Source organism: Trachypithecus francoisi, unplaced genomic scaffold, assembly GCF_009764315.1.
Source record: "Trachypithecus francoisi isolate TF-2019V2 unplaced genomic scaffold, Tfra_2.0 Lachesis_group5, whole genome shotgun sequence".
NCBI lineage: Eukaryota > Metazoa > Chordata > Mammalia > Primates > Cercopithecidae > Trachypithecus > Trachypithecus francoisi.
In genome coordinates this window covers 34,321,859-34,342,713 of record NW_022681470.1, presented here as the reverse complement: position 1 = coordinate 34,342,713, position 20,855 = coordinate 34,321,859, and the positions used below count along the sequence as shown (strand labels likewise).

General features: G+C 40.8%; 1 long non-coding RNA gene across 2 annotated transcripts in view; it reads left to right on the top strand.

Annotated features, from left to right (window-relative positions):
• Positions 1-20,855, top strand: part of LOC117075289 — a 230,656-nt gene that overhangs the window by 25,605 nt on the left and 184,196 nt on the right. For both annotated transcript variants that reach the window (XR_004433936.1, XR_004433937.1), the window contains exon 2: positions 3,899-4,035. This is a non-coding gene — a long non-coding RNA (uncharacterized LOC117075289). The remainder of the gene's footprint in view (positions 1-3,898; positions 4,036-20,855) is intronic.

The window sequence follows — 20,855 nt, the reverse complement described above, 5'->3', positions numbered from 1 at the left end:
TCACTTTTCATCTAGTTCTGAAATAAGAGCACAGTGGATCTCTGGCAGAGATCCCTCTATCCATGCAATAATAGTGTATCATGACAATTTTAGGAGAGGATAATCTGACTGTTACTCAGTTGTGGGCTTTAGCTGTAATTGTATGTAAAGAAAGATTTCACAAGTTCCAGGTTTGAAAGTTAGTAAGTAGGGAAGAAGAGGAGCTGGAAACCCCGTTAACTGTTCTGAGGTGGGAGGGCCATTGGATTCTGTTTCTCTGACATTCAGAACTCTTCCTATAGTCTTTGCTTACATCAGGCTGAGTAGAAGATGAAGGGGAGAATGGATTAGGTGACAGCAGCCAGGAATTTCCTTATATGCTTTTACACAGTGACTGAGTAAGCATGGGTTACTGTTCCTGGCACTGAGACTTAGCAGGTGCAAACAGGAAAGTGAGGAGCTTGTCCTGAGAATGGCAGGGGACACTGGTGGAGCTTGGCACAAAAGACTTAGAAAGCTAGTGGTTCTGCTGTGCCCTGGCAGTTTGTCTTGGCAGGTCTCCCTTGAGCAACTAAGATGACCTGCATGCTCCCTAAAACTGGTGCAGAGGGAATCTGTGCTCTTTCCTGCCTCCTTCAGGTTTATGAAGGGGCCACCTACTCGTTATTTTAAAGTTTCAAATGTTTGACTCATGAAGCTCTCATATAGAAGCATTTCCCACTGGTCCTACATGGCATGGGGGTTCATTAAAGCTGCAGAAAGAGGCAGACTGTTTGGCTGTTTCTTACAACTGGGCTAGAAGGCCACAGTGTGCTCATTTTGGGCATAAACTTGGAGGGTCTCCCAGTTGAAATGGAATCAAAGACTTCAGTGGCCTCAGGTTTGTTTACTTCTGGCATTGTCCAAGGTTTTCTGGCTCTCTGGTTGTTAGGGAGGCAAGAGATTCTGAATGGTCATGACCCAGAGTCAGGTTTAGCACTGGAAGGAATTATATGCAAGCAAGATTAGCAATATCCTGATCCTTTTTCCTGAAACACACAGAGGTGAGGGCTGGACCAGCTGTCTAAGACATCCCCTGAAACCCCCAGTGCAGCTGGATTTCTTCTTCTTTGTGCCAACAGGGCCTATCATTATAAGATCATACTGCTTCAAGGCCATGTGACAAGCATACTATGGGGCAAATAATACAGTAAAGGAGAATGAAAAATGAACTGCATTCTCTCTTGTTTCATTCTCTTTGCAGAAATCCTGCAAGTGTTATGCTAAAATACGCCTTTGATTTGAATATAAATAGCCCCACTTTTCTAATCCAGATGCAGCCATGTGCCTCTCTGCACAGGGTTGGTGATTCTCTGTTGCGTCTTGAGAGTAATAAGAAGATTCCACTGGAAAAAAATGCAGGCAAATCAGCCCAGCTGAGATTACATAAAGGAGGAAGGAAAATTGGAGAAAGTGTGTAATAAACCTCAATATCTAGTTGAGTGTGATTTTTAACAAAAGGCTTTTGCATTTAGCTCAATGACTTAAGATCTTCAGATAGTAGCTAAATGTGTTTTATTCAAACTCTTACAGCTCTGGGCAAGAGTTGTTACTATAGGCAAGACAATTCTTCTGGAAATAAGTAAGTTGCTAAAACCAGAGGCTTAGGGGTGGATTTCAGCTCCTTGGTGATTTGTATTTAGAATTTCAGAGGCTTGGGTCTTGCTAATAAGTGACTGGGCATCTTATGGGGAAGTTCTACTTTACAGATCTAGGAGAGGGAGCTCTTCTTTTGAAAGATCTCGTGGATTTTTATCCTAAGTTTTGCCTCTGCCATAGCCTCACCTGCACTATTCTTTGACTCCAAAGCTTGCCAATGTGTTTCGTATTTATCTTCTGCTTTGCTTCTCCAATGCTACCCATAAGTCTTTTTCTCCTGCCCTTAGATATTTTGGCCTTGTAGAGAAACATTTCCCAAATACATTCTCATTAGATCTATGAGATGCTGCACAATAAAAGACTTCATGGTCAATTGAGATTGAGAAATGATGCATACTACACATCTTTCTTGGAAATTTGTAACGGACTTTTTAATAGGTGCTAAAGGAAAGTTATTTACACTTATTAAGTACATATATATATATATATATATATATATATGTATGTTTATTTAATAGCAACATGTTTATTAGCCCCCCAAGAATTAGTAGTTCTCAGAATTTTCTTTGGGCATTTCTACTATAATGTCCACAAACTGCAAAACCTGTCTAGACTACTAGATATGCAAGTTACTGAGAAATTGTCATGGATCATCAAACCCTCCGAAAATGCTCTTTTGAAGGCAAAGGATGGTATGAACCAATCCTATAAATAGAAATGAAAGGAATAAAACGTTCGGTAAAGCATAGACTGGCTAGAATAAGCTGGATTGGCTGCTGTCCATTAGGGAGAGGTGCTGAAACAGAGATTTCCCCTGGTGCTATTAAAAAATGGATTTCCAGCAGAGCTCTTAAAAAGTAACTGCTCAGGCCGGGTGCGGTGGCTCACGCCTGTAATCCCAGCACTTTGGGAGGCCAAGGCGGGCAGATCACGAGGTCAGGAGATCGAGACCATCCTGGCTAACACAGTGAAACCCCGTCTCTACTAAAAATACAAAAAATTAGCTGGGCGTGGTGGTGGGCGCCTGTAGTCCGGAGGCTGAGGCAGGAGAATGGTGTGAACCTGGGAGGCGGAGCTTGCAGTGAGCCAAGATCGCGCCACTGCACTCCAACCTGGGCGACAGAGTGAGACTCCCTCTCAAAAAAGTAACTGTTCAGAAAGTGCTGCATGAGACATCTAGATACAAACCTAGGGTAGCAAAACTGCACAAGGGACAACATGGGGGAAAAGGTACATACTGGACAATGAATTAACAGAAATAGGGTTTGATTTCACTATTCCCAGTAACTGGGTGTGTGAGCCTGGGCAAGCCATTTAGTCTCTCCATGTCTTATTTGTAAAATAAGGTAATTGGATGGGATGCAAGTTCATTCAACGTTCTAAACATCATAATCCATAATGACTTTCTAAGTAGGTCTTTATGTGAGCACAAAAGAAATCAAACCAATGTGTATTTGCCCCAGGCCCCTGGGCTTCTCTGGTCCCTTTTATTTGGGAGGTGATATGCTTCACAACTATATGTGTTGCACTAATTCATAAAGGTATTCCATCCCAAGTCAATAACAAACTATAGCTTTGTGAAAGGAGTGAGTCCAATATGTTATAATCATCTTGGAAGCTTCAGTTACTTCTATTGAGAGGAAGGTTCTTTTTCTAAGGAGGCTGCTTTGAATCATGTTCTCAGCAAACATTTAATTAATAAGTACCTATTAATATTATGTATTAGGCTCTGTTCTAGGCACTTGGGATACTTTGGATGTGTGTGTGGAGGAGAAACACAAAAGATAAAATTTCTCTACTCTCATGGAGTTTATATCCTAGTAAAAAGAGACAGATAATAAACATTAAGCCTAACAAATAATGTATATAGCAAAGTGTAAATTATATAGTATGTTAGAAGATGATAAATACTACTGACAAGAAACAAGAACAAGCGTAAGGAGGCATGGAGAATTAAATTGGGTAGTTAGTGTAAGCCTCACTGGGAAAGGGATCTTTGGGCAAAGACCCGAACAAGGGGAAAGAGTGAACACATGCCTGTCTAGAGGAAGAAAGATGCAGGCAGAGAAAACATCCAGTGCAGAGGAAGAGTATGCCTGGCAGCTTCCAGGAACAGGAAGGGGACCTGTGAAGCTAGAGTGATGTGAGTAAGTGGATGTGTCACAAAGGGGAAGTCCCAGCTGTTTTGTCCTGCTAGATACAAAGACCCGCTGAACATACTTAGGACAAATTTCATGTTCAGCAGCAGCATAACCTGATTTTAGACTTCTTTTTCTTATAGGAAGCCTCCTATCAGACTCTCTGCCTGGCCTGAGATGTCCAGTTAACACCTGCAATTCAGAATACCCTCTCACCCAGCAATAAAGCATCCAGCCTTTGCATCTGTAACAACCTCCTCTGTAATTTGTGCATTCTATGGTGAGTTTAAATGCTGACTCTATCATTATCTGAGTTTATTACCATTGCTATTTGCATATGTTTAATGGGGGAGGGGAAGAGTGGGCAGAAAACCTCTGCACAGATTGCAGCTTGGAAGTCTGCATGTCTCTCCTCACCCTTACTTCCCCTTCCTGTCCCCTTCTCTTCTAATCCTCTGCCTTCTTTGGGGCCTGGGCCAGGGCCAGCCGTACTTAAACTAAGAATAGGTAAATGTTCCCAGTAGCCCTGTTGCCCTCTGCTGTGTCTGCCTACTCCCCTGTTCCTGCTGTGCATCTCTCTCAGCACTCCTTACTTTCAACCACTCAGTGCAGTACAGTGAACCTGTCTCCCTTCCTGCCCCATGAACCATAAATACTGGTTCTTAATCAGGAAATGATAAATTTGCTCACATTAATTTGTCTAGAGGTTATCTCTTTGGGGGTGGGGTTTTGTTTTGTGACAGAGGGTATAGAAGCATTAGGGAGGATTATCAGAGTCCTGGAACCCTGAAAATTATTACCAGATATTAGGCAGGCACCTATTCAGAGAGTCAAACCCTGGCCTCTGCTGCCCACTCATCTCCCAGCTCAACTTTACCTGTTTTCCCTAAATTACCTTTCTGCACAGGAATTCACTGCCTTTTCTTGTTGGAGGGGTTGGCTAGGAAAACTTCTGTATGTTGTAAGATCTATAGTGAAATGTTAGCATGAGCCTCTGAATTTCTCTTGGGAGCCAGGAAGCAGCCCAAGCCCCAAGGGAGGGGTGGAATAAATTGTTGCCCAGTGGCCAGCAACTTGTTTTATTTTACAAGACTGTGTTTTCTGTGTTGCTTGCATTTTGAAATAGTGTGCACAGGTGCCCCAGTTTGATTCAATTTCAGCCCTCACCATGATTTATGGTCCCACCTGATCACATCCAGATCACTTTGCTGTTTGCCCTTGTCTGCTGTGCTGCAGTTCATGAGTGGGGAGCCAGAACCAGACATTTTAAGGATTCCGAGTGAACAAGCATGTCTGTTTCTCCCTCAAATTTTTACCCATGTAGGATTTAACATAATCAACAATGAGTCCAATCTGCATTTCTTTGAAAAGAGGCACTGCCAGCCTTCAGAGAATATTAAACTGAATGGAAAGATTACAGTTGTTAGAGATGCAAAACCCTTGAAAGAGCTAAAATGAGAAAAATGGCATTTTATGACCCATTTATGGCCTTGTGTATCCATATTCTTGCCATCACTACCCTAATTACCACCATCACCATCATCATGTTAATATAGTAGCCATCAGTTATTGAATACTCATTATTTTGTCATTTTGACAAATATTTTATGAGAATAGACTTCTTAAAATCTGAACCATCTTAAGAAGATACTGTTGTTATCCCCATATTACAAATTTTTAAAAAACAGAAAGATTGAGAGGTTTAGTAACTTGCCCAAGGTCAAAGTCAACCAAATAGCCACAAGTCTGTATAATTAAATAAAAATAAATAGTCAAAATGTGTACGTACAAATAAAGATGGCTTTCTAGGTAGTAATTCACTTTAGGCAAGATTAAGAAGGCTTCTTGTTGGGCAGAACACCGTGTACGTTACCAATGCTAGGTCAGGACTCCAACTGTTAATATGTGGAACGTAGCAAAGATCACCATGATGTTGGCCACCAGGAATAGAATTTCAAATACTTTTACCCGCTGCTTCTTGGTATTGTAGTCACCAAGGAAACATAATACAGTCAAGCACAAATGGAACAATGCTTTAATCACATAGAGAAGAGAAAGAACAAGATCAGCTCCAATAGTATGTGTTGGTCCCCCATGGATGGTGGATTCCCCTAGCAGCCTAAGTGGGGCAATTGGGTCATGAGCAGTCCTCACAATCTTAATAGAAGGACATGTACCCCTCCCATGTGTACTCTGAAAGCTGGGGGCAGGCCTTAGGGCCATTGACTTACATGCATAAGCAGAACAAAGAAGCATATATTGAGCTTGAAACAGTGAAAGCTGTTCCCATACAAGGTAATAATGCTCGCACAGGCTGTGTGAGCTCTTTATCTCCTGGTAAGGAAGGGTTCCAGATCCAAGACACATTCTTACGTGGCTACTAGGAGGTGCAAAGACTGCATGCAGGAGACTGTCTTGCCAACATTTATTTAGGAAGCAAGCTTTTCTGGTGCCTTCAGGTAGGATTTTGCCACATGTTAACTACTCAGAAACACACCTCCTGCTTAAATAAGCCATCCCTGAATCACCCTTAGCCCAACCTCTCCTCTCTATTGGGTCTTTTTCTCTATTGTATCCCAATACTATTGTATCCCAATAGTGACATGTGCCTGGCTCCTGGGTAGGTGCCTATGGACAAAGAATGCAAAGATTTCCTTGTTGGTGAATCTAAATACCACTTCCTCTGGGAAGCATCCTTATCACCAAGCCATAGTGCTCCTTTCTCTGTGCCTGCAATGCACATTGTTTCTAGTTCAAGTACTAGTACTGTAGTATTAATAATACATGCTATGTTAATATCATCAATAATACTGCTTGAATAGCCCTAACAACCCTTAGTTCCTTGTTCCCTATTTACTCTTCCCAATAGCCCTGCAAGGTAGGTACTATTGCTATCCTCATTTTACAGGTGAGGAACTGAGGCATAGAGGAAGAGTAACTTGCTCAAGATCATCCAGCTAGTAAGTGGCAGAGCCAGGATCATGGATCCAGGCAGTTTGGTGCCAGCATTCAGGCCCTAATCACATTCCTCCCTCAGTGATTGGCTTTACTGTTTTTCACTTGTCAGTTTTCTAATTAGGTTGCCACCTCAAAGGCGGAGTTTGAGACTTGCACATATCTTCGTCCTTGGCTCCAGGCCGATTGCCTGGCACCTAGCAGTCACTCAGGAATTATTTGGTGTGGGACTGAATGAAAGATAGGTGTTCACTGGGTAAGGACTTGGGGGCAGCTCACCCAGGATTTTTTCATTGCTTTAAGGCACTTAACTGCTAACTGGATCCTTTGTTTCAGGGCAGACAGAGTGATAGAGGCACAGGAAGTATTGAAGAACAAGCTTTGCCTGCCTCGTTTTATCCTAATCGGTTAGTTCACATCTTCTTTGACACTGTCCTTGTTTTCAGAAGAGAAAGGGATTGAGGGTGCTTCTTACCTTTAAAAGGAGGCTTTTTTCCATTTGCTTCTACAGAACTGCCCTGGTTTTTTCCCACTGGGATTGCATTTACCTCACCCCCATTTATTCTCCATTAATATCTCCACAGTGGCAATTATTACCCCTCATCCATGCCTGTGTGTGTCTGTCTGCCTTCCCCACCTCCACCCTGACTGTGAACTTCTTGAGGCAATTACCTCAAGAAAAATGACTTGTCCTAGTCATCTTGTATCTTGTCCAGCACAGGGCCTGGCCCACCAGAAGCTCTCAAACCATGCTTCTTAAATGAAAAATGCTTAGTCATTGGTAGATCTGTGGTGCAGGAAAGTACAGGAAGGAAGTAATTATCCAACTTTTTTTTTTTTTTTTTTTTTTTAAAAGAAGAGACTGATCTTTGGCTCAAGGAACCAAGAATCATTTAGGACTTGTTTCTCATCATCTTTCCTCTCTCTTTCCCTCCAGCTCTTGTCATTTGATAAGTGATGCAGAAAAATTCTTCTCTCAGGATTGGATGAGAGAGACTGAAAAGGTAGTTGGACTGAGTGAGGGCAGGGAGTTGGAGGAAACATAAAACAATAAAAATGATTTAATTTATATCTGATCATAGCAACCAGCTGGCTATACCATCAGTTATTACACCCTAGTAGTTATTAAAGAGCACCTCTATCATAGGCACCTTATTAGCTAGGGATTTATGGAGCACAGAGGCACAGGAGGAAATATTGATATTTCACTCACAACATCACCTGTGGATGCCTGGGTTGTCTGTCTCTCAGTCCTATCTCTTCTCATCTGTCCTCATTCTTAGGCCCGATAGGCTCAGGTTCAACTCCCAGAATGTTTTTCTCCTAAAGTATGCATAATGGTAAACAATTTCACTCACTTGTGCTTCGATCCATTGTGCATCTGTTTCAACACCTATGGCTATAATATTCCTGCTTTCCAGGCAGAAGGTGTTTTGGGCTCATTCAGATATTTCTAGAGTTTTCTGTGTCATAAATTACTGCCATTGATAGGGCTTCTGGTTTAGCCTACTTTTTAATAGAGAAAATAAAAACCTAGACTGGATTTCATTTTAGCCAGGTCTCATGTTGCCGCTTGAGTCCTAGAGCCTGAGCCTTTAGATCCCTGGCCTATGCTTCATCTTGCCTCCTTGAAAGCCCCATTCCAAATGGATCTCAGCCCTGGTTTCTGGACTGAATGCAAATAAGTAAGTTACTCTTGGATGTCTTGACATTAATGATACAGTTCTTTTTAACACAATTGGATGCTTTATTCATTCCTAGAAGCAATTTATTCCCAATTATAACCAATTATTATGTGTGATGCCAGAAATAAAAAACAAAAACAAATTACATTTTTAAATTTAAAACATGTGTAGGGAAAAATAATGATATGGAGCCAATTATGTCAATTCAAGTCAGTCGCAGAATTTTTCCTTTGAAGATAACATTTTTAAAGAACTGAAAGTTTCCACATTTTGATCCCTTGAAGTACCAAAGTGACAACACAGGCAGGAGGAGATGACACAAGAAAAGTGGCAATTAGTTATTTACCCAGAAATGCAGAGCTAGGTGTTAATAATGAGTGGCTAGATTACACTTGACATTTTACAAAGTGACTTACAATCACACCTGCATGCATGCACGCACACACATGTGTATAGAAATTGCCTGAGGAATAGAATAAGAGAAGAGGACAGAACTGGGTCTCTTCCTTAGGGACAACATGTACTGTATATAGTGTCTGTGTTGGTGAGAATGGAATAAGAAAAGTACAAGCGCGAATGGGTGCATGAGGAATTAAATCCACAAATGACAATTAGCTGGGCTAGGTTTATATGCATACCCACATATCAAATCTATCACTTCAGACATGCATATGCATTTAAATCTTTTTATGATGCCTCAATGGGTCTAGATGGCTATTGCTCCTCTGATCTTAAAGCTGGGGAAATCAAGCTATGGGAATAACATCGAGAGTAGCATTAGACTTTGGAGCTCCAGATTTTTATGCTTTCACTTGCCTGCTGAGCTTCATGGTCTCTCAAACAGCAGCCGGGCAAGGTGGGTGGTTGTTTTATTGTTTATTAATGACTCTGGAGAGTCCTGGATGTGTTCCTGCCACAAAACGTGTGTCAAAACCTATTAAAGCTGAAAAGAACTTAGAGGCTGTGGGTCCAATCCCTTCCTTTTAAAGAGAGGGAACCTGGGTCAAAGAGAGGCCAGATCTGCTTTAAGTCTCATGACTTCTCAGTGCCTGAGTCAGATCTGCCCACCCAGAGCTCTTTCTGTCACTGCATGGCACTTGCTAAGCTTGTAGGGTGCCCTGCTGGCAGTGATGTTACTGGTGATAAAGGTGATGAGCATGCACCACCCTCCTTCACTCCCTTTTTCTTGAATGTGGCTCTCAGTATGGCCTTACATATCTTGTGGTTGAAATTAACCTCCCTACATAGTTCCCCTGATTCTACAGCAATCAAATATACTGTTCTCCTATCATAAGAGGTCAGGGGCTGTACCTGCCTGGACACTGAGTACAAAATGCAGTGTAGAGTTTTCAAAATGGAAGGCTCAGTCATTGAGGAACTATGCATTGAGTGTCCACTATGCCCCAGGTCCCCTTCATGCACTGGAAATGCAGCAGGGAATGAGATGAAGTCCCACCCTTGTGGATTTTATTTTCTCAGAGAATCCACAGCAACCACTGGCTGGAGATGAGGAGCAGTAGCTCTTTTAGGAGGCCTGTGGTTCCTATGGTTCATCACCATGGCTCTGCCTTCACTCCAGATACTGGATTCTAGTAATACCTACCGACTTCCTTATTTCAGTTCCACACCTGGCCTCTGTGAGATATTGAGTTTGTGCCCTCTGCGGAGCCACAACTTTACCGTGAAACAGTAAGAGCCTGCAGCTTTCGGCAGTTAGAACAAGCATGATCTCAGGCCCCCACCCCTATGCGGCCTGCCATTGTCGCTGGCGCTTACAGGATGAAGTAAATCGGGTTTTGTGATCAGAACAGATGTGTGAGGAGACAAATTCAGACTGAGCAGGGGATGCTGCAGGTTACCACCAAGGGACGTCAGAGGTGCGGAAGTCGGCGGGGGAGGGAGGGCGACTTTAATCGGAGAGAGTGATTATGGAATCCAATTAGCTTCTCATTTTCATTTGCAGAAGGAACATTCAATTCACTTAACGCCACTCTACAGATCCTTCTTCTCTCATCTGTACCCAAAGGGAAACAAATTCCAGTGTAATAGAGCATTTGGACAGCAGCAGACCACAGTAGAGAGAGCATGTGGCTAGAAGTGAGGGGGCCTGGGTCCGAGGCTTGGCTCTGCCTCTACGAGTTTCCTGACCCTGGGCACATTGCCTCACCCCTAAAGGACCTGGGCTCTTCTGCTAAATATGGAAATTGAATTAAATCATTTTAAAGGTCTCTTTAATTCCAAAATTCTATATTTGTTTTTCAGTGCATATCTTCATATTACAGCTTAATAAGGTATGCAGTTATCATTTTGAAATTCCTCACTACAACTCTGCCAATAAAACTCTGAGCTTTGGAGTCAGACAAACCTGTATTTCAGTGATGAACCTACCTACTTAACTTTAAGTCAGTTACTTAATCTTTCCAATCTTCAATTTATAAAATTAGGATAATAACAACAGTATTTGTCTTACAGAATTGTTTTGTGGATTAAATGGGCTAATATATTCAAAGTACTTAATACAGCATTTGGGACATATTAAAACTCAATAAATGTTTACCTGTTTTTATTTCATTGTCCTGTTTACTACAAAGTTTTAGAATAACTTGGATATTTTATCTAAAAATTTAAAATAATGTGGTAGGGGGACTTCCTTTTAAAAAATTGCTTGGATGACATGGCTGAAGAGGTTTAATGGTGGGTAGGCTAAGTAATGGACTAAGACTGAAATAGCTCCATGGAAATAAAGCATTTAATGTGGAAATAAATGAAGTTGCCACCCAGAACTAACAGCCAGAGTCCTGGCTGGGCTGTAATTAATGGATATGCTGGCCATGATTTATAAGGATATTTTAAGAAGTGACTGTATTGCGCGGAGCCCTGGGTTTTATGCCCAAGTTGAAGTAAGATCAATGGGAAATTCATTAGGCCTCAGAATTAATGGGTAGGAATGAAGTTTCTTTCCCAGCATTAGGGCTTTTCACATGGTGGCTACCAGGGATGCTTCCTCTGGGATGGAGGCCACAGGGATATGGAAAAAGTTGTTGAGCACTTGGAGCCAGAAAAGTAATGATGCTCCACATCTCTTTCCCTGTGTTAGAAAATGCAGAGAAGGAGTTCCAGCCCAGACTTTTCTCGAGAGCTTTCTGGGTCTTACTGGCTGGAGGCTAGGGATGGTTACCTCCACCTTCCTTTCTTTCTTTTTCTTCTTTCTTTTTTTTTTTTTGCCTCCCTCCCATGTGTCAAGGTGTCAGCCTTCCTTTTTGAGCAAGACATTGAGCAGAACTGCACTGAGCACAGTGCACATCTGCTGACAGGAGTTTGGTTACCCTGAGGATGTGTGTGCTGAGCACCTGAGATGGTGAATCAGCAAATGCAGGCCTCTGCAGGTGGCTTTGGCTGACAGCAATATCTAGCATTGGTGCACAGGTGGCCCATCTGCACCCTGAGGCCCTGCAGTGTGCTGGAATTTGCTCTGTGACTTGCCTTGTTTTTACCATCAGCAGAGGGAGGTGGTGCATCCTGTCCTTCTAAGACCTCTGTTTTGTGATGGAATTTGGTGATAAAAGCCCATAGATGCTTTCAGTTCTTCCTTTGCTTTGTTCTCAAGGAGAATTGAAAGATCAGATCCTGGCTTGCTGAGTCTCCTTGTACTTTACTTCTGATTACGATAGGCCAGAGAAACATCTAACTCAGGTTCACCCCTGGGGAAGGTGATTATCCATCTTCCCTTGGTCCATGCTCAGTGCTTTGATGCTTTGATGCCACAGCAGCTTTGTTCATGTTGTTCCTTCTGCCTGGATGTCCTTCTCCCAGGAGCTCGGCTTAGCTCCCTTATGGGCTTGCTCCTGGTCTAGCAGTCACCTTACCTGCATGTAAACCTGGCGTTGTTTGTTCTCCGACTTTATCACCTGGCTCACCCCATGTTACTTGTTCATACTTTTTTGTAGCAAGTTGGCCCTTTCTGTTTCCTAGTCCATCCATTTTTTAATCCTGCCTCTTATAAATCTTTTCTTCATGAAACACTTATCAATTACTTCTGAGTTTTAATGACAGGCTTTTAGCTTTATTTTCTGGATATGCTTATATTTTTCTTCAATGATGCTTTACTTTACAAGCAGAGTACCTGGTGTTGATACCTCTTTCTCCATCAGTCCCAAGGATATACTCCTTGCAGTTGTATGGAATTTTATATTTTATTAATCATTATAAGATAACTACTATTTGTTGTGTGCCTGCTTTGTATCAAGTACTGTGCTCAACACTTTGTATACATTATTTTATACCACAAATCATTCCCTTATAATGCTAATTTTACAAGCAAACTATGACTCAAGGAGTTTCAGCCTGTCTACAGTCGCACAATTAATAAGTATACTCATTTTTAGTAGACTCCAAAGCCCATTTTTAAATTATCACACTATACTTCATATTCAAAATCTAATTTGATCCCCACAATAATACTGTAAGATAGCTATCATTATGCCTATTTTACAGATTAAGAAAACAGAGGCCCAGGAAGTTTAGGTGACTTGACTGAGGTGATCCAATTAGAGAACAGATAATTAGAACTTGAATACAGGTATTTTGATTCTAATTTCAGTTCCTAATCCATTGATCCATGGTGCTAGCCTCTAGGACATTGAGGCTTCTGTGTTTTTCTCGTTTTCTGCAACCTGTAATCTCTGGCATGATATTTTTTTCAGTTCCATTTCCTCTGCCTCTTCCTCCTCTTACTGAGACTCAGGTTAGGGGTGCTAAGCCTCACTCTCATGAAGAAATGAGGAAAGTGGGGCATTATCCTAGAGACAGCATCTAAGTGAATTTTATCTCAACCAGTTTTCTCTGCTTGGTACCAAGAAGACAACAGAGTAGAGTTGTCTTGCTAATAAATGCAAGGACGGGATAATCTGTGTAAAACCAAGTTATCTTCTGTCTGAGCTGTTAGGGAATTAATTACACAGTGAACCAGCTACTTGCTTTGATGAGTGAGTACTTATTGCATATCCACTGAATACCAAAGTAAGTTTTAGGTTCCATAGGGCAAGGGCACAAAGAAATGACTAGACCACAATAAATAGCTGCTGAAGATCTAGGAATAACCAAGACATAAACTTGTCTTATTGATCATAATCAGTGATGGGAGGGATTGGGGGAGATAGACCTGTGTTAAATGTTATTATATTACAAAGGTGTATCCAAGGAGCAAGTCTGTTAGTCATCCCTCTTTTTCCTGTGCCTGGCATGGTCCATGACACTTAAACACTGTCCCCAAATAAGATGAGAGTGAATGAATAAGCCATGCAAATAGAGAAGACAATGTCTAAGACTTCCTTTGATAGATATGGAGAAAGGGGATTGAAAAAAGGCTGTGCAGATGAGGTTATATTTAAACTGTGTCTCTGCAATGTGTAAGAATTTATTTTGGGGACAAGTTGAAGAGAGGGAGAATATTATAGACAGAAGGCAAGATACTATAAGAATATGACTCATGGGGGCTGGGCGTGGTGGCTCACACTTGTAATCCCAGCACCTCAGGAGGCCGAGGTGGACGGATCACAAGGTCAGGAGTTCGAGACCAGCCTGGCCAACATGATGAAATCCTGTCTCTACCAAAAATACCAAAATTAGGGTGCGGTGGCATGTGCCTATAATCCCAGGTACTCGGGAGGCTGAGGCAGGAGAATTGTTTGAACCCAGGAGGTGGAGGTTGCAGTGAGCCAAGATCACACCACTGCACTCCAGCCTGGGTGACAGAGCAAGACTCAGTCTCGGGGGAAAAGCAAAGAACAAATAACTCATGGGAACTGTGTGGCTGAAAACGGAATTGGGGCCAGGTTATGACAGTCCTTGGATGTCATGCTAAAGGACTTCAATTTGATTTTTAAATAGTGGGAGCCAGATAATATATTAGTTGGAGCAAACAACAGTATCAGGCCTGCATGGAAAGGAGGAGAGAAGCTGGAGGCAGGTGTCCATGGGGACATGGGCAGGGTCTACTCTTTCACTGCAGCCTCCCAGGTGATTGCACAGGACAGTGCAGGATGACATCTGGATAGATGCAACACAATTGATGAAGATGTATTAACTGGGATGAGAAATTTGGAACGAAGAGGAATTGTGAGGGTGGGAGCAAGGGAAAAATGGGATGAAGATATTATGAACTTCAAATGTATCATGTTGAATTTGAGATGCCTCTGGGACATCAAGATGGATGTATTTAGGAGACAAGTTGTAACATAGGACTGAATTTTCAGAGATAAGTGCTATCTGGAAACTTATATTTAGAAATTATCAGCATGTAAGAATTGTGCACTGTGGGTATGAGTGAAAGCACTTTTGGAGAGTATTAAGAATGCTTATAAAATGCCTTCCTGGAGTTAACTATCTCATAGACTGATAAGGCAGTTTAGAGTATTGAGTTCCCTTTGTCTAAAGCATCTTTTCTGGTAATATTGAAAATATCCATTTTATCTCTGACTCAGTGGGATAGAACATCTTGAGATTGTTTTCATGAACTTTAAAGGGAATCTCTGATTCATTCCTTCATCCTCACTAATACCATTCAGATCAATTCAGTTCAACAGTCTGGCCAAGCCCCTAGTACATGAGTCATTATGAGGCGTGAACCCTCTCTCCAAGGAATTTCCAACATTTTAGAGAACAGTCAGCAAGAGTATAAATGACTATAATAGGAGGGAGAATAAAGTAAGTACCATGTACATTAACAAATGCTACAAACGCATAAAAGATGAAAGAATTAGTATGTTTGCAAGTCAGGAAATGCTTCATAGAGAAGTTGATCTTGAAGAATGAACAGATTTTTGATCAGCAGAGATAACGGAGATTAGCGATAGAAAAAAACAAAATCAAAGTGACAGAGGAGATTAAGTTCAGATGGTTTGTAGGGGAACACTGGAAGGTAAACTCGAGAAGACAGATTAAGGCCTTGAATGCCAGGGTGGAGAGATTGTATTTGATTTCATAGTTCAAAGAGCTCAAGCTCTGTTTCAACAATATTTCAGAGGTTAATACCAGGCCTTCCCCAATTTCAGAACAAATGGGTATTAGAAGGGCTGTGATCCTTTTTCAAGGAGAAAGTTAATTGATTGGTATTACAGAGTCACCATATATGGCCAACCCCAAATTGAAAATCCTCTTCTGAAGACAGATACTGTTTGTTTAGAACTAAGCCACAGCCCAAATTCCCCTTCCCTTAGATTCAGATCTGTATTCTCTTAGCAAAAGAGTCCCTTGAGGGGCCTGCTCTTGCTTTTTCTCAGGAGTCATTTGTTATCTTAAATATTGGCATCTTCGAGATAAGAGTTTTCTGAATCACATTTACAGAAAGCTTGTAAACACTCCTCATGTTTGGAACAGGTTTCTTCATTGACCTTGTGCCATTGATGTGCTTCAAGCTACTTCAGGGCATTAAATTCCCTGAAGCTTTGCCATGGAAACATACTTCCAGGTCATAACTCTTTCCTTTGCCTGGGCATGGGCCTCAAACGTTTATGTGGCTGCTTCAGCTAGCATAACCAGTCCAACGGGATTTTCAGTAAAACCTGAGCTGCCATAGAGACACAATATTTCTTTTCCTAATTGCTCATAATTTCATTCTATTTCTTCTAACAGCAATTGAAGATGACATTACACTCCCTTTTATGTCAGTTGATGATGCATAATTCTCTCCTGGAACAGCTAACGACTGTATTTACTAACACATTAAAAAACATTGATGTATATTCAGGCCAGTGCCATTTTTACACCAGTATTTTATGTGTGTGTCAGATGGTGGAATGTTGAAAAGGGGTTTCACTATTATAATAAGCATCTCGCACTTTTGCAGATAGAATGGCATGTGAATAACCAGATGTCGTGGTTATTCCTCATTTGTACCAATCTCCACGGACCTCTACCCTGGCCCCAGATCGATTCTTTTCTCTCCTGCCTTGCTCTGTACTTGGGAGGCTGTCCAGTGTGGACTGCATCACCTGTATTCCTTTGCCTACTGGCCTCCGATTGGATTTGGCCAGTAGGAGGCACCAGCAAGAAATCAGAGGTTGGGAGAAGAGAAAGGTTATGGCATTTCTCTCTTGCTCTCACCCTGCTTTGGTGTGGTGTTTCTGACAGCCACTACACCTGATGTTGATTATAGCCTTCACTGAGTTCTGATAACACTAATTCCTGCACTTGGCCTTTGCTTTTCTGCCTTGGAAGTGTAGTGGTTTTCATCAGTTGCCAGTCTCTTAGTGCCTCAGCTTCCTCGCCCATCCCTTGGTAGCTAATTCCATCTAGGTCTCTTCACTTGAGCCATTTGGGTGAATTACATTTCCCATTGGGATTCTGTTGGAAACACCAAATATTACGGTTTCCAAAGAAGTTATTTGGCAAATGACCTCTCCATTCACCTTGTTCATAACTGCCTAGACTTCTCTTTCATGGTCCTCAAGGGGCTCACTATGGAAATATCACCAGAAATAATTAATTATAGAAAATTGAAGCTTACTTCCTAAAAATGAGACTAGAATACTCTACTTTAAATGGAGACACAATATATTGTAGTTTTTATATACATAGCTTATGGGAGCACATAAAATGGCAAAGTTTCAATGTGAATAATGTGTTCACTGGTGGAAAAAAGGTCAGGGGAAGAGGCAGAGTGGATCAGCTCTATGTGATTCAGTGGACTTATAAGTGAGAAAGGAGAAAGTGAAGTAGAACATTGAGACATATTAAAAGCTTGTCCTACATGTACTAGTTCCTCATGAAGAACTGCTGCTACTGATCTGCATGATTTGGATGGGATGGGATGCTATCAATTATATCCAATATCAAGTGCCCTTTTGTAAGAAATGTACAGATTGCTCAGCATGAGGGTTTGGGGAATATAGCTCCATTCTCAATTCTACCACTATGAGAGCTTGGCAAAGTCATTGTGCCTCAATTTTATCATGGGCAAGTGGGGATAATTATAAACATTTTAGCTATTTCACAGGGTTGCTAAATGTAATTATAGATCTTAAATCACTTGTATATAAATATATGTCATCCACTACCAGAATAAAATCTTAATTTCTTTTATCTTATTAGAAGTAGAGATTAAATGATTTTTCCCTTTGATGTAAAAAATGTGTATGATTTGGAAGCCAATCATGCTTTTTGCCTGAGGCTAGGTTTGATGGGGCTCATGAGGACCCAGGGCTCAAATGTAAACCGTCAAACCCTTTTGCTTGTACAGTGTCCTGTACATAGAGAGTGCTTGATATATATTATGGACTAGATTTATTTTATCTAGATTGGTTTGGGTATAATTAGCATTTTTAGTGACTGTGATGATATGGACCAAAACATCTGGGTGACTTTCTTATAGTATCTTCATTTCAATTGGATCACAGATAAATATGTAGACAGGCTTTCACATTCAGAACAAGGACTAAGAGTGATGGACAATTCCCACTAGGCTTCCATAATGATTAACAATACAAAATGTGCTGGAATCTCTATTGTGTTCAGTGACTCTGTAGAGCAAGTAATGAGGCAGTATGCAGAAAACTCTGAATTTGGTAGAAATAATAGCAGGCTTTTAATGAAGAAAAATGAATGTAATTGGGGTCATCTCTCCTTGCCAAAAATGAGAAGAGGGGATCTTTAACCATGAGAAAAAAGATATAAAGTCATTGAAATAACAAGCTCTGGCATCAGAAAAATTACCACGAATTGCTTGACTTTGGAAAAGCTTTCTTTCTTTCTTTTTTTTTAAAAAACACCACCACCACCACCACCACCTCTCTCAGTCTTGCTTCTCCCATTTGTAAAATGAATGTAAAATACCAAGGATATCAAAATATCCTTGCTGAGGATCTATATTATTATGCTTGGTGTCAAGACAGTGCCTGGCATAGAGAAGCTGCTCAACAATTATTATTAACGAAAACAATAATCTGTCTACAATTTGACATCCTTTCCTCAGAGTATACAGGATACACTTTGATGAGGATAGATTATACTATGCTGAAGTAACAAATAAACCCTGAATTATTTGTGGCTGTACATGACAAAGGTTTATTCATTGCCCATGTCATAGTCTAACATGGACTAGGTGGCTGTCCTTTAGGAGGTGACTTAGGGATCTGACATTCTTCCATCTTGTTGTTAATGCCAGCTGAGATGAATGGCTTCAAAGGAAAGAGAAGAAAGGGCTGGAAGATGCTGGCATGATGCTTCTAAGGGCCAGGACTAGAAGGGAGTCATATCTCTTCCATCTGCCTTTCATTGATCAAAACTTAGTTGCATGGCCTCTGACCTAATCGCAAGAGAGGCTGAAATATTTAGCTTTCTTCAGGAAAATAAAAATGATATTTCTCTGCAACACATAACAGGTGAAAGACTCGTCAGTCCTAAGAAAATGGATTGTTAACATAATTCTTTTTCATCTTTAATAGTTACCTTTTTTTAAAAAAAAAAAATTTAGATTCAAGGGGTACATATGTAGGTTTGTTACATGAATATTTTGTGTGATGCTGGGTTTGGGCTTTTATCAAACCCATCACCCAAATACTGAACATAGTACCTGATAGGTAGTTTTTCAACCCTTGTCCCCTTTCCCCCCTCCTCTCTTTTGGAATACCTGGTGTCTATTGTTTCCATCTTTATGTTCATGTGTACCCAATATTTAGCTCACACTTCTAAGTGAGAAAACGCAGTATTTGGCTTTCTGTTTCTGTGTTAATTTGTTTAGGATAATGGCCCCCAGCTGTGTCCATGTTGTTGTAAAGGACATAATTTCATTCTTGTTATGGCTGTGTAGTATTTCATGGTGTGTATATACCACATTTTCTTGATCCCATCCATAATTGACAGGCATTTAGGTTGATTCCAAGCCTTTGCTATTGTGAATAGTGCTGTGATTAATGTGTGAGTTCAGGTGTCTTTTTGATAGAATGCTTTATCTTCCTTTGGGTATATACCTAGTAATGGGATTTCTGGGTTGAATGGTAATTCTATTTTTAGTTCTTTGAGAAATTCTCCAATGATTTTATATTATAGCATGTCAGGACCTTTGCTCGTAAATCTCTCAGCCCTTGGAAAAGATCAAGTATGTTCTAGTCTGTCAAAAATGGTGAAGTTTAAGAGGGCTGAGCCTTGAGCCTCTTTCTGCCCCTGCTCTGGACAAGCAGTGGTAGAGGAAGAAGTAGAGGTTATTGGCCTTGAGGATGGGGAATGTGTGATGAGTAGTTGTTTGGCTGCAGGGACCTTCAGGAAGAGCAGTAATGTAAATCTGCTTTGCGCTTTAGTAGATGAAGCAAGAAGCCCATATGATCCTCAGAGATTAGGGGAAAAAATGTCTCAGTGATCTGAGGTTATTACGGCAGGTAAAGGAGGGAAAGCTGTTGGCTCCCTTGTTGAGAATGAACCTGTAAAGACCACGTGCCATCAGAGTCATGACTAGGAATAAAATACCAGAAAATAGTGATTAGAAAACCCAGGAAGAGCCTTCAACTTGGAAAAAAATAGTTTTGTTTTGTACCTTTTGAAAAAGTATGTTGGCCCCAACTATCTTTTATAACTTTTTTTTTTTTTTTTTACTACCAATAACATTTACATTTGAGCTATTACTAATGTAGTACCTAGATTTTATGTTTGGCCTTTTATCAATGATATATTTTTGTATAAAATGCATGGAAAATTTGGGCCCTAAACTCATAAGCCTTGCTCACTTCTAACTATGTGTTTATGCTGATCCTCTTTCTTAAACTCCTTAACTATTTAAATCCTTTCTGTGTTAAGCCTCTAACTCAAGTACTACCTCTTCCATGAAGCCTTCCTTGGTGATTTTTTCTATAGAGCCTATAGCTAATAAACTGTAACAGCACATATTGTCCACAGGACATTACTGGATGTTTAATCATATATCACCTTGAAACATTTATTGGTTTGTTTCATGTTATTATTTATTGAGTTTCTACTGTGATCATGTCTGGACTCTGTCCCCTGAGGCCCAGTGCAAAGCAAATAACAGATGGTCCATAAATACATATCATGTTGAATGGACGCCATGACCCACACAAGTTAGGGGCAGAGGCTGAGTAAGAAATGAAAGCATGCCCCAAACAGTTGCCTTTGTAAGAATTCAGATTTGGGGATATAATATTGGGGGCATCTCTGTTGGCTCTTATCTGCATCATTAAGAGGAGAGATATTATTCATAGATGCACCATCCTTCTTTCTTTTGGTAAGTGAAGTAGCAGAGAATTAAGCTGGAATCCAAACAACTCCAGAAACACCTATTGGCCTCTCTCCTATTGGGAGAATAAATCATGCCTGCCTACTTTGTGAGTTTAAGAAAAAATGTTCTTACTATAGACAATTTTTTCTGTGATGGTTTTTATTATTGTTCTTGGGATAGCAGTAAATATAAATAGATCTTAACTCTCATAGGAAATAGAGTTTCCTGAGGAAA